Genomic DNA, 18,755 nt, shown 5'->3' on the forward strand with positions numbered 1-18,755 from the left:
TTACTCCTCTGAAATCATGAATGATCATTGTATTGATTGTTCACCTTTTAGAATAAGAAAGGTATAGTCATACATCCTTAATGAATATAGATGCAAAAATCTATTTTTATAGATTTTAAATATTTTGAATTAACTTATTATTAGCAAAGAGGCTATAAAATATAATAACAATGACCAGCTTGGATTTATATCAGGAATTCAGGACTGGTTTAATGTAAGGAAAATTATAAACTTACTTAAGCAAGTTAATAACAAAAAATAAATATTATGTGGTTATACCAAGAGATATAGAAAAGCTTTCAACAAATTCAACACAATTTTATCTACAAAAATAGTAGAAAAATTACAAAAATGGACTTATCTTTAAAGTGGAAATTTTTCATTATTATTATTATTCTCATTTTAATCTTTTTTTTTCATCTCTAGAGTTCAGAGCTAAATAGTTCAGGGACAGGATATTAATCTGCTATTATTTTTTTATATTTAATGCTCTATGGGCTATTGCATTAATTTATAAAATAAATGCTTTTGGTAATTAAATTTAAAAATTGAAGTGTGAGCTTATCTTTTCTATTGGTTCACTAAGTGCAACTTCAAGATGGCTCCAAAAACAGACAGGACAGCTGGAAGGGAAGAAGCATTTATTAAGTACCTACCAGGTACTGTGCTAAGTGTTGTGCAAATATTATCTTATTTTATTCTAACAACAGCTTTGAGAGGTAGGTGTTATGTTATGTATATATATATATATATATATATATATATATATATATATATATATATATATATATATAAGTATATATATATATATATATATATATATATATATATAAGGGCCTGAGTCAGGCACTTATTCAGCCACCTAGTTAAGAAGTGTCTGTGACTGTTCCAACTCTGACTCCAAGCCTGGCACTTTACCCACTGCACCGCTTAGGACATAAGCCTCATCTTGATCCTATTTGGTTTTGATTTTTTTTTTTCTGCTCAATCTCTTATCTTTTTTCAAGCTTTTAAGTCTTTGTTGCTTAGAAATGATGGGTTTTTGGTATAATGACATTTATTTAAAATGCCATTCTTAAATTTTTTATGGGTTGGTGCCATATCTAAGGACAATGGTTTGATCTGTGATAATGGTCCAGTTTTAGTGTTTTTGTGCAATTCTCAGTGATATTTTGTAATTATTATTGTTGCTATTTATTATGTCATCAGATCCACAATGGGCCTAAGGCCTGCCATGATAGTGATGATGATGGTACACACCCTTATTTCACCAGTGATTTTAAGTGCTCTGCCTCCCCCATTCCTTGTCCCTAGTCCTCTGCCTCTTGAAGCTGCCTGCTACCAGAGACAGGTGAGCTCCTCATAAGAAAAATACAGATTTTTTTTTTCTTCAGGCTTCAGGAAACCATATCTGAATCAGCGTTACAGTATTGACTCTGTGAGCACCATAGCAGACTGGTACGTGTGGTTGCCACGGGAAATGCAATCAACTTCTTGGCCAACTTTCCTTCACAGTAGCTCCCACAAGCTCCACCGCTCATGGATCTGTTCTTTTTTCTTCCTTTTGAAGACAGGAAATTTCACTACAAATGTGGATTGGGTGCGATAGCTGGATGTACTAGATGTTGAACTCTAGGAATTGGTAGGGATACATTATAGCTGATATTATAGGGGAGCCATAGTGGAGTCATTTCTTGGTGTATATTCCAGAGCCAATTGTATACTCTGGGAATCTGATGGGAAGGACGCTCTCATCTATAATACCCCTCCAATTTGACTTCAGTGTCTAATATTCCCACCATTAGATTTCTTTTTTAAAATTTGAGTTATATGGAGATAGCATGGCATGTATGGAAAGAATCTTGGTTTGGGAGGGAGGATTTCTGAGTTCTTTCTTTAATTAATTAAGTGAATCATTTTCTCCAGTTATATTTAAAACATTTCTTTTTTACTTTTGTTTTTAAAACTTTTAAATTCCATATCCTCTCTCTTATCCCTGAATTCCAGTTTAACTCTTGACTTACTGGGACTTTGATTGTAGATCTCAGTTTCTTCATCTGTAACATTTGAGTGCTTAAAAAATAATCTCTAAGGGACTGGAAATCCATGTGCTCTTTTAAAAAAATGCACATATTTCAAAAGGAGGGCATAACACATTAAGTGGCCAAATTTTTCACTGGTAACATATCATCTTCTTTAGCCCCAAGTGATGGGGAAAGGGAAGAGAATGATCATTTGAAGCATTATCTCCAAACTTTGCTTCATACAGGTGAGACATGACCTAAATCCTCCAGATCCTATAATCAATAAATTTTATGCCCTATTTTTTCCTAAAGAAATATACTAGCCTCCAAATTTCAGGAAATCACAAAATCATAAAATTGTAGAACTGGATCTTAGAAGCCACCTAACCTAGTCCATCCATGAAAATGAATCCTCACTATATCATACCCAATTAATAGTTTTCCAGTCTCCAATTAAAAATCTCCCAAGAGGAGTGATATACTACCTCTTAAAGTAACTAATTGAATTTAATTCTAGCTTGTTTCTATATTGTTTTTCTTCTTGGTCTAGTTTTCAGGAAGAAGGTGTCAACCAGAGGTGTCAGACATGCTTCCCAAACATGAACCAGATTGAAATGCAATTGGGAAATATTTAACAAAATAAATAAAAATGCAATAGAACATAATGTTAATACATGGTTTTCTCAGTCACTCTGCTGCTTATGTCACAGGGATGCTTATGACCTTAATGGATCTATTTCTATTTGAGTGGTATGTAGAAAAGAGAGAATACCTGCTTTGAAGACAGAGGATATGGACAGGGGACAATCCTGCCTTTTGGTCTTAGTCTTATTCATTTTAAAATGAGTAGGTGCTTAATACATCTTGGTTGAGTTGAATTGGCTTCAGACCCATCAGTCCACTACAGACATAGTCTTTAATAGATTCACAAACTATTAAAACCTAGTAGGATTTACCAACTTGGAAATAAGCAGGATTTTAGAAATCATCTATTCCAACTCTTTACAAATGGGGGAACTTAAGAGCTCAAAAGAAGAAGGGACATACTCTAAGGCACAGAGCATGTAAATGGTAGCACTAGAAACACTGTCCTCTAAAGTCTCTGGGCTGTCCATTCATTCAGAGTCCTGAATCTTTGGGGCTCTGAATGACTGTCCTGGGGCTTGGCCATAGCTGTGAATGGATTGGTATTCAAACGTAGGTCACAGAACAGAAGCCATTTAAATGGGCTAACTCAAATGTGCACTTAGTGGAGATTTAAGTTCTCACCATCTCACTTTAATTAAGTGCCAAGTGATTATTAAACAATACATTTACAGAATTTTGACAACCGGGTAAGAGTTGTGCTTTTCCTACAGTGAATATTCCCCAGTAAATATGCTCATAATACTCAGCTGGCTTTTAATTAACACAACTCGCCCATAAAACTATTTATCTTTCAGGGAGAGATGGTTGTTTTGTGTGAGATGAGTGTCAATAGATAATTAAAATGTTTTTCCTTGAGAATGTGAACTAGCTGGGATCTATGCATTTTGGATCTGATTGTTATAAAAGTCCTTATTGAAGTTTAACACTTGTTACCTAGTAATTATAGCAGGATCCTATCTTTTTAATTGGGCAGCTAGATACTACAGTGGGTAGAGTGCTGAGTCTGAAGTCAGGAAAACTTGAGTTCAAATCCAACCTCAGAAACTTACTAGTTATATGATCTTGGTCAAATCACTTAACTCTGTGTGCCTCACTTGCTGTAAGATGAGCTGGAAAAGGAAATGGCAAACTACTCATTATTTTTGCTAAGAAAACCCCAAATAGGGATCATGAAGAGTTGGATACAACTGAACAGAAATATCTTTTTTAATAGCAAAATTAAGCAAACACTAAAAATGTGATCTAAAATGTTACTGAGTCTCTTGGGTTACAATTATGTGGGGCATCTGATAAAATGTCACTACTTATTTGAGTGACATTGACATGTCTCTCCTCCTTTAGTCCTCATTACAGTGAAATGACTGGTTATTCCTATTTCATTGAGGAAGCTTTTTGTTTGTGGTGTATGCTGAAAGATCAAGGTTTCCTGGATTACCCTTTCATTTGGAAGAGACCCCAGGCAACTGTTTTGGAAACTTTGAGTAAATGATGATATATATGAAAAGGGTAGAAAATAGATTTTCTTTCTTCTTTCTCTTCCCTTCCCTTCCCTTCCCTTTCCTTTTTCCTTTCCTCTTTCCTTTTTCCTTTCCTCTTTCCTTTTCCCTTTCCTCTTTCTTTCCAAGAAAGAGGAACCAAGAAATTAAGGAACAGAGAAATTATTAAACAGTAATGAAAAAAGGGAGTCCTTTAGAGATGTTCTCCTGAGTGGAGGAGAGGATAATCTTCTAAATGAAAATCAATGGCTGCTAGTCAAAGTTGAGAGAAATGCCCTTCTGAAGCCACTGAGCAAAATTGGCTTTCTGTGTCTTGATATAGATATTATAACTTAGAGCACTTTAGTGTTTGCAAAGTACTTTATGTCCTATCTCATTTAAAATACACAATAACCTTTGAAGTGGACATTATTATCCCCATTTTACAGATAAAGAAATTGAGCCTGAGAAGGGTTTAAATGACCTGTCCAGGGTCACAAAACTAAATGTTCGAAAATTTGGACTTATATCCATGACACCACCTATCTGCTATGATAATATATATCTTTCTTGCTGCATACATTAGCAGGAATTATTTTGCAAATATAAAGGAATGAGGCCTTTATATATGACTGCATGCATGTTCTGATACTTAATTAGTTGAGTAACCTCATGTAAGTCACTCTTTCTTTTTATTATTAAAGATAACTTTTTATTTTTCCAACTATATGCAAAGACAATTTTCAAAATTCATACTTGCAAAACTTTGTGCTCCAAATTTTTCTCCCTTCTTCCCCCCAACTCCCTCCCATAGACAGCAAGCAATACAATATAGATTAAACATGTTATTCTTCTAAAGGTATTTCCATATTTATCATGCTATGAAAGAAAGATCAGTTCAAAAGTTTAAAGAAAAAGAAACATGAGAAAAAATGCAAAGAAACAAAAACAAGAGGTGAAAATATCATGCTTTGATCTACATTGAGTCTCCATAGATCACAAATCTGTTAGAACTTCTTGGTGCTGGTCATTTAATTTAGCATTTCTGTAAGTCTTTACAAGCTTTTTTGAAATCATCCTGCTCTTCATTTCTTATAGAACAATAATATTCCATAACTTATTCATCCATTCCTGGATTGATGGGCATCCACTCAATTTCCAGTTCCTTTTCACTACAAAAAGCACTGCTACAAACATTTTTTGCTCCTGTCAGTCCTTTTTCCTTTTTTATGTTCCTTTTTGGGATATAGACCCAATAGAGACACTCCTGGGTCAAAGGGTATGCACAGTTTGATAGCCCTTTGGGCATAATTCCAAATTGCTCTCCAGAATGGTTAGATCAGTACACATCTTCACTTCACCAACAATGCATTAGTGTTCAAATTTTATCACATTCCCTCCAACATTTACCGTTATCCTTTCTTGTCATCTTAGAAAATCTGAGAAGCATTTCAGAGTTGTCTTAACTTGAATTTCTCTAATAAATGTGATTTTTTATATAGTTTTTCATATAGTTTTAATCTTTATCTGAAAATTGCTTGTCTAGATCCTTGAACCATTTATCAATTGAGAAATGGGTTGTATTCTTTTAAATTTGAGTCAATTTTCTATATATTTTAGAAATGAGGTTTTAATCAGAAACACTGAATGTAAATATTTCCCCCTATCTTTCTGCTTTTCTTCTAATTTTGGCTCCATTGGTTTTGTTTGTACAAAAACCTTTTTAATTTAATGTAAAAAAAATGTTCATTTTGCATTTCATAATGTTCTCTATTTCTTCTTTGGCCATAAATTCCTTCCTTCTCCACAGATCTGAGAAGCAGATTATTCCTTATTCTCTTAATTTGCTTATAATATCACCCTTTATGTCTAAATCATGACCCTCTTTCAAACTTATCTTGATATAAGGTGTTAGATGTTGGTCGATGCTAGTTTCTGACATACCATTTTCTGGTTTTCCCAACAATTTTTATAGTGAGATCTTATCCTAGAAATTGGAATTTCTGGGTTTATCAACCACTAGATTACTATAGTCATTGTCTACTGAGTCTTGTGAACCCAATCTCTCCCACTGATACATTAGTCTGTTTCTTAGCCAATGCCAAATGATTTTGATAACTGCTGCTTTTTTAATATAGTTTTAGGTCTAGTACAAGAGCTCACCTTCTTTGCACTTTTTTCATTAATTCCCTTGAAAGTTTTGCTCTTTCAGATAAATTTTATATTTTTTTCTAGCTCTATAAAATAATTTCTCTTCAAGATAAATTTCATTTTTTCTAGCTCTATAAAATAATTTCTTGGCAGTTTGATTGCTATGGTGCTAAATAAGTAGATTAATTTATGTAGAATTGTCATTTTTATTAATTAGCCCACTTACCCATGAACACTTGATATTCTTCCAGTTGTTTAGATATAACTTTACTTGTGTGAAAAGTGTTTTGTAATTTGTGTTCATATAGTTCCTGGCTTTGCTTAGAAGGTAGACTCCCAAATATTTTATATTATTTACAGTTATTTTAAATGGGATTTCTTTTTTTATCTCCTGCTGCTGGACTTTATTGGTAACATATAGAAATACCAATTATTTATGTGGGTTTATTTTTATATCCTAAATTTTACTTTGCTAAAGTTGTTAATTGTTTTTGGTAGTTTTTTAATTGACTTTCTAGGATTCTCTAAGTATACCATTATATCTGCAAAGAGTGATAATTTTGTTTTCTCATTACCTACTCTAATTTCTTCAACTTATTTTTCTTCTCTTATTGCTAAAGCTAACATTTCTAGTTCAATATTGAATAGTAGTGATGATATTGGGCAACTTTGTTTTACCCTTGATCTTATTGGGAATGCTTCTAGTTTATTGCTGTTACATATAATGCTTGCCAATGGTTTTAGATAGATGCAATTTACCATTAAAAAAACCATTTATTTCTATGTTCCCTAGTGTTTTTAATAGGAATGGATGTTGTATTTTGTAAAAAGATTTTTTTTGCATCAATTGAAATAATCATATGATTTCTGTTATTTTGGTTAATGATGTGATCAATTATGCTGATAATTTTCATAATATTGAATTAGTCCTACATTCCTGGCATAAATTCTACTTGATCATAGTGTATTATCCTGGAGATAAATTGCTATTATCTCTGCAAATATTTTAAGATTTTGTATTCATTAGGGAAATTGGCCTATAATTTTCTATCCCTTTCCCCCTATTTTTCTGAATGTTTTATAGTATTAGAATTAATGTTTGATAGAATTCATTTGTAATTCCATCTGGATCTGGGAGATTTTTTTCTTAGCAAGTACATTAATGGCTCATTCAATTTTTTTTCTAAAATGGGGTTATTTAAATCTGTTAATCTGGGCAATCTATATTTTTGTAAGTATTCATCCATTTCATTTTGATTTTCAGATTTATTGGCACATTGTGGGACAAAATAGCTCCTAATTATTGCTTTAATTTCCTCTTCAGTGATGATAAGTTCATCCTTTTTATTTTTGATACTGGTAATTTGGTTTCCTTCTTTCATTTTTCTAATCAAATTAAGGAAATGTTTAGCTATTTTTTTTTCATAAAACCAACTCAATTTTATTTATTAGTTCAATAGTTTTCTTACTTCTACTTTTATTAATCTCTCCTTTGATTTTCAGAATTTCTAATTTGGTATTGAATGGAGGGGGTTAATTTGTTCTTTTTTAATTGTTTTAGTTTCATGCCCAATTCACTGATCTTTTCTTTCTCTATTTTATTCATATAAGCATCCAGTAATATAAAATTTCCCCTAAGAATTGCTTTGGCTGCATCTCTTAAATTTTATTGTCATTCTCTTGGATGAAATTATTGATAATTTATTGTTTGATCCATGCATTCTTTAAGATTAGATTATTTAGTTTCCAATTAATTTTTGGTCTATCTTCCATGGCTCTTTGTTAAAAGTAATTTTTATTGCATCATGATCTGAAAAGTATGCATTTACTATTTCTGATTTTCTACATTTAATTGGAAAATTTATGTGCTCTAATACTCGACAATTTTTATATAGGTGCTATGTGCTACTGAGAAAAAGTATATTCCTTTTATCCCCATTCAAATTTCTCCAAAGGTCTATCATACTTAACTTTTGTAAAATTCAATTCACCTCCTTAATTTTTTTCTTGTTTATTTTGTGGTTAGATGTATCTAGTTCTGGTAAAGGAAGGCTGAAATCCCCCACTAGTACAGTTTTGTTATCTATTTTTTCTTGCAACTCACATAATTTTTCCTTTAAGAATTTGGATGCTCTACCACTAGTTACTTTCCTTATCTCTTTTAATTAGATCTAATTTTCCTTTTTCTTGATCAGGGATCAGTATTGCTACCCCATTACCCTTGCTTTTTTTTTTTTTTAACTTCAGCTGAAGCTTTTGTTTGTTTTTATTTTTATCTTTACTTTGTCTGTATCTCTCTGCTTCAAGTATGTTTCTTGTAAAGATGGTATTGTAGGATTCTGGTTTTTAATCTAGTCTGCATTGTTTCCATTTTATGAGAGAGTTTATCCCATTCACATTCATAGATAAGATTACTAATTCTGTTTTTCCCTCCAACCTATTTTTCCCAAATTATACTTTTCTTTCTCTTTTTATGGATTTCCTCTTCACCAGTATATTACCTGTGACCACCACCTCCTTCAATCTGCTCTCCCTTTTTTCAGCCCCCCCTTTTTATCCCTTTCCTCTTCTACTTCTGTTCTCTCTTATATTAGAATCCTCTTTTCCTTTCCCCTCCTATTATGGTTCAAACAATGTTCATCCCCCTCCTTTCTTTCTCTCAACTATAAGTCTTTTGTGGCATATTTTACTTCATTTAATCTTTTTTTTCCCTCTTCTCCCAGTACAATCCCTTTTCTGTTCCTAATTTTTAAAATATCATTACATTGAAATCAACTTATAACTACACCCTCTAAGTATACCCTTCTAATTGCCCTGATAAAGATAAGTTCTCAAGAGTTACACATTTGTTCTTCCTATATAGGAATGTAAAATTTCTTTCTCTTTAAATCATATTTATTTATTTAATGTTTTCCCAGTTAAATTTAAAACATTTTTTACATTTGTTTTCTTAAAAAAAAACTTTTGCATTCCAGATTATTTCCCTTATCTATACCCCCCAGTTTCCATTAAGAAACCAAATGTGAAATTATGCAAAACATTTCCATAAAAGTCATGTTGTGAAATAAAATATAGCTCTTCTACCATAAAAAAAAAAACTCCTCAAGAAAAATAAAGTTAAAAAAAGAGAATGATTCAATCGGTATTCATACACAATCAGTTTCTTCTCTTGATTTGGATAGGATTTTTCATCATAAGTCCTTCAAAGTACTCATGGATCATTGTACTGCTGAGAATAGCAAAGTCATTTACATTTGGTCATCCCAGAACATTGCTATTATCTTGTATACAGTACATTTCATTTTGATTGAGTCCATTGAGGACTTTACAAGTTATTTTTAAGAACAGTGTCCTCATCGCTTCCCATAGAACAACAATATGCCATGACAATCATACACAACAATTTAGTCAGTCATTCCATAATTGATGGGCATCCCCTTGATTTCTTTGCCCTGAGAGGAGACCTGCTACAAATATTTTTGTACATATAGGTTCTTTTTCTTCCCCCCACCTCCACCTTTTAAAAATCTCTTTTAGTATTCATGCCTAATAGTGGCATTATTAAGTCAAAGGATATGCATGAATTTATGTCCCTTTGGACATAGATCATATCTTTTAATCATTTATCAATTAAAGCAAAATTCTTATTTTTTATAAATTTGACTCAGTTCCCTCTATGTTTGAAAATTAAGGCCTTATCTGAGAAACTTCCTTCAAAATTCTTTTTTTCCCTGAGGCAATTGGGGTCAAGTGACTTGCCCAGGGTCACACAACTAGGAAGTGTCAAGTGTCTGAGGCCAAATTTGAATTCAGGTCCTCCTGACTTTAGGGCTGGTGCTCTATCCACTGCATCACCTAGATGCCCAAAATTCTTTTTTTTACAATTACTATTACTAACTCTATTCCCCCCATTTATTCTCTTCTCTCTTCTTTCACCCTGCCTATTCTCAAGTGTTTTGCTCCTTCTCCCAATATGCCATCTCTTTTTTCACTCTCCCTTCCTGTATTCCACTTCCCTCCTATTTGCCTGTAGAGTAAGATAGATATCTATATCCATATTGAGTGTGTATGTTATTTCCTTTCAGCCAATTCTATGATTGTAAGGTTCACTCTGTTTCCCTCTCCTCTCCCTCTTCCCCTCCCACCAGACAAAGGTTTTTTTCTCCTCTTTTTTTATGGCAAATAACTTTTCCCTTTCCCTTTCTCCCAGTATATTCCTCTTTCCTCCCCCTTATCATTTTAAAAGATATTATCCCTTCATATTCAACTCATATCTGTGCCCTCTGTCTATATGTATATCTATATATCTATATCTCTTTCTTTCTATCTATCTATCTATCTATCTATCTATCTATCTATCTATCTATCTATATTCCTTCAAACTGTCTTAATAATGAGAGAGTCTAATAAATATCATCTTCCCATGTAAGAATGTAAACAGATAAACCTTATTAAGTCCCTTATGATATCACTTTCCTGGTTATCTCCTTATGCTTCTCTAGAGTCCTGTATTTGAAAATCAAATTTCTGTTCAGCTCTTATCTTTTCATCATAAATGTTTGAAAATCCTTTCTTTCATTGAGTGCCAACTTTTCCTATGAAGAATTATGCTTAATTTTGCTGGGTAGGTGATTCTTGGTTGTAATGCTAGCTCTATTGCTCTCTAGAATATCATATTCCAAGCCCTTTGGTTCTTTAATGTAGAAGCTGCTAAATCATGTGTTATCCTGACTATGCTCAACTACATTTAAATTGTTTCTTTCCGGATGCTTGCAATGTTTTCTCCTTGATCTAGGAGTTCTGTAATTTGCTATAATATTTCTGAGAATTTTCATTTTGGGATCTCTTTCAGGAAATTATTGGTGGATTGTTTTGATTTATACTTTGCCGTCTGGTTCTAGCATATCAGGAAAGATTTCTTTGATAATTGAAAGATGATGTCTAGGCTCTTTTTTTTTGATCATGACTTTCAGATCATGAAATAATTTTAAAATTGTCTTTCCTGGATCTATTTTCCAAGTCAGTTGTTTTTTCAATGAGATGTTTTACATTTTTTCTATTAATTTTTTGGCTTTTCTTTATTGCATCTTGATTTCTTATAAAGTCATTTATAATTTTTCTCAATTCTAATTTTTAAAGAATTATTTTCCTCAGTGAGCTTTTGTACCTCCTTTCCCAACTGGCTAATTTTTCTTTTTAAGGCATTCTTCTCCTCATTTGCTTTTGGTATTTCCTTTTGCACCACTTTAAATGCTCTTCCTAATTTTTCCTCTATTTCTCTTACTTGATTTTCAAGATCCCTTTTGAGCTTTTCCTTGGGCTGGGCCCAATTCTTATTTTTCTTGGAGGCTTTAGATATAAGAGCTTTGACTTTGTTATCATTTTCTGAATATGTGTTTTGCTCTTCCTTGTCATCAGAGTAACTTTCTATGATTGGAAGCTTGTTTTGTTGTTGTTATCTGCTTATTTCCCTAGTCTATTACTAGACTTCTAATTTTGTTAAAATAAGGTTCTGTTTCCAGGGTGGAGGGTGCATTGTCCCAAGATTCAAAGATTTCATGCAGCTGTTTTCAGAGCTCCTTCTAGTGACCTAACCCTAAGAACTTTTTTCTACCCTGGAATTGTTAGAAGTGCTCCCACCCCATTATAGCTGTAAGATCTAGAATACTAAAGCAACACAGTCCTGCTTTGCTCCCTCTGGGGCTGGGGTAGGCACTGCATTCCAGACTCCCACTCTATTGCACATCCTTTCTGTCAGCCTTCTAACTCTTCCCTGAATTTCGCAGGTCAGGAGGTACAGAACCACCACCACACTGCTGCTGACACTCTCTTACTGATGCTGGGACCAGGGCCAGGGCCAGGTCTGAGGTCAGGACAGATATGGAATCAGGTCAGGTCCAGGGCTGCGGCTGGGGCTGTTCCAGCAGGGCCTGCACTGGCACTGTGAGCTGCACTCCACATTTTCCCACTAACCTTCCAAGTCCTCAGGTGTCTCTGGGCTGGAAGATACCACTACTGCCACTGATTCAGAGTCAGAGCTAGGTCTGGGTCTGGTTCAGGATCCAAGGATGAAGCTGAGCTGGAGCCCTGCAGCAGGACTACACACTGGACTCCTGTCACATACCTTTTATGTTGAGCTTCTAAGTTGCCCTCAACTGGAATATGTTTTATTCCATCGTTTGGGATGCTCTGATGCTCTAAAATCTAGTTAGAGTATTATTTAAAGAAATTTGGACTGGTTTGAAGGAGAGTTTGGATGAGTTCCAGTTTTACTCCACTCTCTTTGCTCCACTATAGGGATGTAAAGATTTTAATCTTAAAAAAAAAACAACAAACCAACAAAAACCCAAAACACTTTTTGGTAAATCTTTTTGTGCTTAACTTGAGTCTTATATTTGGAGATCAAATTTTCTCTTCAGCTCTGATCTTTTTATCAGACATGATTTAAAGTCCTTTACTTTATTGAATATCTATCTTTTCCCCTGAAAGATAATGCTTCCTGGGTAGTTAATTTTTAGTTGTAGTCCATGCATCTTTGTCTCCTAGAATATTATATTTCTGGCCCTCTGATCTTTTAATGTGGAAACTGCTAGGTCTTGTGAGGCTGCTAGATCTGATTGTGGTTCCTTGATATTTGAATTGTTTTTTCCCTGGCTGCCTGTAGTATTTTTCCAAGTGGAGACTAAAAGAGCTCTTTTATTTTATTTTTAATTCAATATTATTTTCTTTCCCCAATTACATGTTAATTTTTATTCTGTCTTTCCTTTCCTCTCCTCCCCCTCTTCCTCTAATGATAATAACTAATATAGATAACAAATAATCAGATATAGATTATACATATGTAATAATGTAAAACGGTTCCGTATTAGTCCATTTTAAACAAAAAGATTAAAAGAAAAAAATGAAAGAAAGTATAAAATGCCATGCTTCAGTCTACTTTCAAACAATATCAGTTCTTTCTTTGGAGGCTGGAAAAAGTTATTAAATTTTAGTATTTTGGAATTATTAAATTTCAGAGATCCTACCTAGATTGTGCAAATACAGATTGCTAGCTGTAGTAGGCTAGGGTTAGGGCATTGATTATAGATGGTTCAGTACTACCCTTCTTCACCTTTGCCATCGAGAACACAATTGTTAAAATAAGGTTGTTTCCAAGGCGGAGGATGCACTGATTTTGGGATAGTAAATTGATGACATCTTCTCCTCCACCTTTTTTTTTTTTTTTTAAATAGGACAGCATATTCCCTTGGATTCTTTTAAACCATTCTCTGTTGTAGGCCTTCTGGGAGGAAAATACTTTGAATTCCCTGTCATCTGGGCCAGCTGGCCTGGCTTCATTATGAGATTTCAAAGAAACATGGTACTAAATATGAAGCTGTTTTGGGAGGCAGAATCTTTCTTCTAGTTTGATAGAATGTGCCAGTATTGCCTATGGATTCAAGTTCAAATCCCTTAGTCAAATGTAACTGTTTACTAATCAGGGATGTTTAAAAGTAGAACGAGCTGTTTCAGGAAGTCATGAGTGCCCCACAAATGAAGATGTAAAATTCAGAGTCTGGATCTCTATTTGGTGGGATGTAATAATAGGAGGTTTTTGTTTAAGCAAACATTGGATTAGATAATTTTTTAAGGTTCTTTCCAACTCTGAGATTTTATAATTCAACTTCCTCTTCCCTCATTAACTGGGTGCGACTTTATCTTTCCAATCAAATATCATATTATTATTCCACACACCCTTTAAAGTGAAAAGACCTAACCTAATGCCATTTTTCTTCCAGCCTATTATGATATGATTATCTTACACATAAGTTGAACCCATGTTAAAATGGACTTTTTCCCCACCTCAAATCTGGTGCCACTTTTTTTTCCAGCCTAAATGGACTTCTTTTTCCATCTCTGCACCTGAGTTCACACTGTTCTCAGTGTTTAGAATTTCCCCTTTTCCATCTTTGCCTGTTGAGTTCCTATCTGTTCTTTAACTACCAACTCAACCATCTGCTCTTTTAGGAAATCCTTCCTGATTGTCTCCCCATTTCCCTTGGGAGTGACTTTTCAACTCATGGACCTTACTTTCTTTTGCACACCTCTAACCTACCTAACATATATTATCTTTTACTACTTACATTATTTTCCTCTCTCTCCCTGAAAGTTCCATTAAGAAGTAATTATATCTTATCTAAACTTTGTGGCTACTCTAGTATTTGGAAGAGTGTAATGTGCACAAAAGGTGTTAAGAAATGTTTGTTAAGTTGAATTTAATATGAGCCTCATATTCAAGGAAAGCTATGAGAAAGACCCTCCAGGTTCTCCCAAATTATTTGCTCAAATTGAGTTTGTTCTTAGGGGAATATGCATTGTATTTCATGTACTAGATAAGGAGCCACTTGGAAGATTTTTGCCCCTAATGCTCAGCACATGATCTTGCACAAAGAAGAAAACTATTGAGTTGAATGGAATCTGTTCCTTTAAGAACTATTGCATTCCATTACTTATGGAAAATATATGGAGGAAATGAGGGATTTAAAATTTTCTTTGGGAGAAAAGGAGCTAAAGCCAAGATGGCAGAGTAAAGGAAAGACTCATCTGAGCTTTCCCCAAAACCCCTCCAAATACTTTAAAAATGAACTCTAAACAAATTGTAGAGAAATAGAACCCACAAAAAAGAAATGAAACAGTTTTCTAGCAGAAGACAATTTAGAAAGTCAGCAGGGAAGGTCTATTGCACCAGGGTGAGAGAGAAGCACAATCAGCAGTCCAATTTAGGCTGTACCATTGCAAACCAAGCTTGAGTCAACCAGGATGAATGAATCAGTGGCAGCAGTGGTAGTGTCCATACCTCTCGCCTACAGACAATTAAGAGATTGGATAATGGATCAGAAAGGTATTTACAGGGGTCCCTTTGCTGGCACATGGGACAGGACTCTGTTGCAGATCTGAGTCACATTCCTATGTGTTAATCCAAGTGTGATGTGGAGTACCAGTGCAGCAGAGCTTATGGCCACAAGGGAACAGGATCTTGTTTACAATTCCAGGATTGAAAAGAGTGCTTGCTTGTGGTCATTCACAAACAAACATACAGTAAACACACACATTCCCTAAATCATACCAGCTTGAAAAAATCCCAAACTTACAGGTCCTCAGAATTGCCTTTGAAAACAGCTACATGAAAAACCTGATGTTTGGGAAAGTGCTTCTTCCACTTGGAAAGCAGAGCTTTAGCATAGAGTTAAAAGTCAAGAAATAACTTGGGGAAAATGAGCAAATAACAGAAAAAAAATTCTGACCACAAAATATTATAGGGTTAGGGAATCAAAATACACTCAGAAGAAAACAAAGTAAAAATTCCTTCATCCAAAGCCTCAAAGAAAAATATTTATTGGATTAAGACATGTAGAACTCAAAAAGGATTTTAAAAATCAAGAGAGATGGAGGAAAATTTGGGAAGAGAAATGAGAGTAATTCAAGAAAATAATGAAAAAAGATTCAACAGCTTGGTAAAGAAGGCATAAAAAATACTGAAGAAAATAACACTTTGAGAAACAGAATAGATAAAATGGTAAAAGAGGCACAGAAATCCAATAAAGAGAAGAATGCCTTGAAAAACAGAATTGGCCAAATGGAAAAAGAGATACAAAAGCTCTCTGAAGGAAATAATTCCTTAAAAGTTAGAACTTGAAGCTAATGACTTTATGAGACATCAAGAAAAAATGAAACAAAATCAAAAGAATGAAAAAAATAGAAGAGTACTAAATATCTCATTGGAAAATCTGACCTGGAAAATAGATTTAGGAGAGATAATTTTAATAATATTTGATAATATTGGATTACCTGCAAGTCATGATCAAAAAAGACATCATCTTTCAATAAATTACCAAAGAAAACTATCCTGATATTCTAGAACCAGAAAGGAAGGTTGCACATGGATCTTTCATCAGAATTGAGTCAAAAAGGGAATAATATACACACTCAATTGGGTGTAGAAATTTCTCTTACCATACAGGAAAGTAAAAATAAAAGAGGTTAAGAGAAAGAGAGGGAGCTAATAGAAGAGAAGGAAGTTTGGGAAAAGCAAAAGTCAGAAGGAAAACACTTTTTTTAAAAAGAAAATCTTTTTATTTTCAAAACATACGCATAGTTTTTAATATTCACCCTTGCAAAACCTTGGGTTCCAAATTTCCCCCCTCTTTTTCCCCTCCCCTTCCCCTAGAAGACAAGTAACCCAATATATGTTATACATGAGCAATTCTTCTATACATATTTTCACAGTTGTCATGCTGTACAAGAAAAAATCAGATTAAAAAGAAAAAAAATAAGAAAGAAAACAAAATACAAGCAAACAACAACAACAAAAGTGAAATACTTTTATGTGATCCATATATAATCCCCACAATCCTCTCTCTGGGGGCAGAAGGCTCTCTCCATCACAAGACCAGTAAAACTGGCTTGAATGACTTCACTGTTGAAAAGAACAATGTCCAGAAGAATTAATCATTGTATAATCTTGATGCTGCTGTATACAATATTCTCTTGGCTCTATTCAATAAGCAAAACACATTTGACAATGAACGGGGTGAAAGGAGAAAGAAAGAGAGGGGGGAGAGAAGAAGAAGGAAAGGAAGAAGGGAGAGAGAGAGAGAGAGAGAGAGAGAGAGAGAGAGAGAGAGAGAGAGAGAGAGAGAGAGAGAGAAAGGAGAGAGAGAGGGAGGGAGGGAGGGAGGGGGAGAAGGACAAACAGGAAGAAAAGAAGGAAATAAATAGTAATTGTTACTGTAAAAAATTTTTTTACAGTGAGTTTCTTTGATAAAGACTTCATTTCTCAAACATAGAAAATTGAGTCAAATTTATAGAAACAAGCTATTCTTCAATTGGTAAATGGCCAAAGGATATAAACAGACAGTTTTCAGACAAAATAATCCAAGTCATCTATAGTCATGTTGAAAAACATGCTCTAAATCACCATTAGGAAATAAATGCAAATTAAAACAACTCTGAGCAACCCATACCTGTCAGATTAATCTGACAGAACAAGAAAATGACAAATGGTGGAGGGGATGTGGGCAAGTTAAAACTTTTACTATTGTGTTATTGGTGAAATTGTATTAATGATTCAACTATTCTAGAGAGAAATTTGGAACTATGTCCAAGGGCTATAAAATTGTGTATACACTTTGACCAAGCAATACTCCTATTAGGTCTGTATTTAAAAAGTAAAAGAACCTTTGTGTACTAAAATATTTCTATCAGCCCTTTTAGTGGAGAGAATTAAAAGTTGAGGGGATGTCCATCAATTGGGTAATTTGGCTAACAACTTGTACATGATTGTGATGGAATACTATTGTACTTTAAGAAATGATGAGCAGGATGTTCTCAGAAAAGCATAGAAAGACTTCATTGAACTGATATAAAAAGAAATGAGAAGAACTGGGAGAATATTATACACAGTAACAGCAATAGTATATGAACAACTTAGCAATTTTTCCCAATATGATGGCCCAAGAATATTTTGTAGTTATGATGAAAGGTGCTGTCCATCTCCAGAGAAAGAACTGCCAGAGCCTGAATGTAAATTAGAAATACTTTTTCTTTATTTGTCTCAATTTGTTTGTTTTTTTGGTCTGTGTTTTCTTCCACACAATGACTTATATGGAAATATGTTTTATATGACTAATATGGATAGCCCATGTCAAATTGCTTGCCTTCTTAATGAGGAGGGGAGTGAAGAGATGGAGAGGATTTTGAACTAAAAATTTGAAAAGAAAGATTGTTAAAATTGGTTGTTACATGAAACTGGGAAAAAATTAAAATATTAAATAAGATTTTAAAAAAACAACAACTTTTTTTTTTTTTGGCTGTAGAAGGCCTCCCAGAACTTAAGAGGCAGACAGATTTATATAGAATATCATGAAATAATGGTTTTAAAGGGGATACCATGTTTGAATAAATAGATCTGGAGCAAATAGACTGGGTAAGGAGGTGACTTAGGAAAAGCACAGTAGAATCAATTCTTCAAGCAATCAACAAGTATATATCAAGTATGTCTGATGTGCCAAGCACACATGTTCTGGGTATAAAAAACAGAAGCTAGCCAATCTTTACTCTCATTTTAATAATGGAAAGAGCATGAAAAAAATATGTATATTTAAAATAGATAGATGGTAACACAGGGAAGGGGCATGAAGGAATTTGTGCCTGGGGGAGGCCACACTAGGAAAAATCTCAGGTATAAAGTATTTCTTGAACTTTTGGTGAAGAAACCCGAGATTCCATGAAGAGGAGGTGAAGGAGAAGTGAATTTCAGAGGCAGCAGGGGGGACTGCCAGTTCAAAGGTATATGGAGAAAAAAACTCCATCACGCCTGAACTGTAGAATTGTGGCAAATTGTAAGGTAGGAAGGGAGCAAATTGTGAAGTTAACATATCAAACATGTAAAGATCCCAGAACTGATCTCAGATCAAAC

The sequence above is a fragment of the Sminthopsis crassicaudata genome, chromosome 2 (genome assembly GCF_048593235.1).
Source record: "Sminthopsis crassicaudata isolate SCR6 chromosome 2, ASM4859323v1, whole genome shotgun sequence".
NCBI classification, from domain to species: Eukaryota; Metazoa; Chordata; class Mammalia; order Dasyuromorphia; family Dasyuridae; genus Sminthopsis; species Sminthopsis crassicaudata.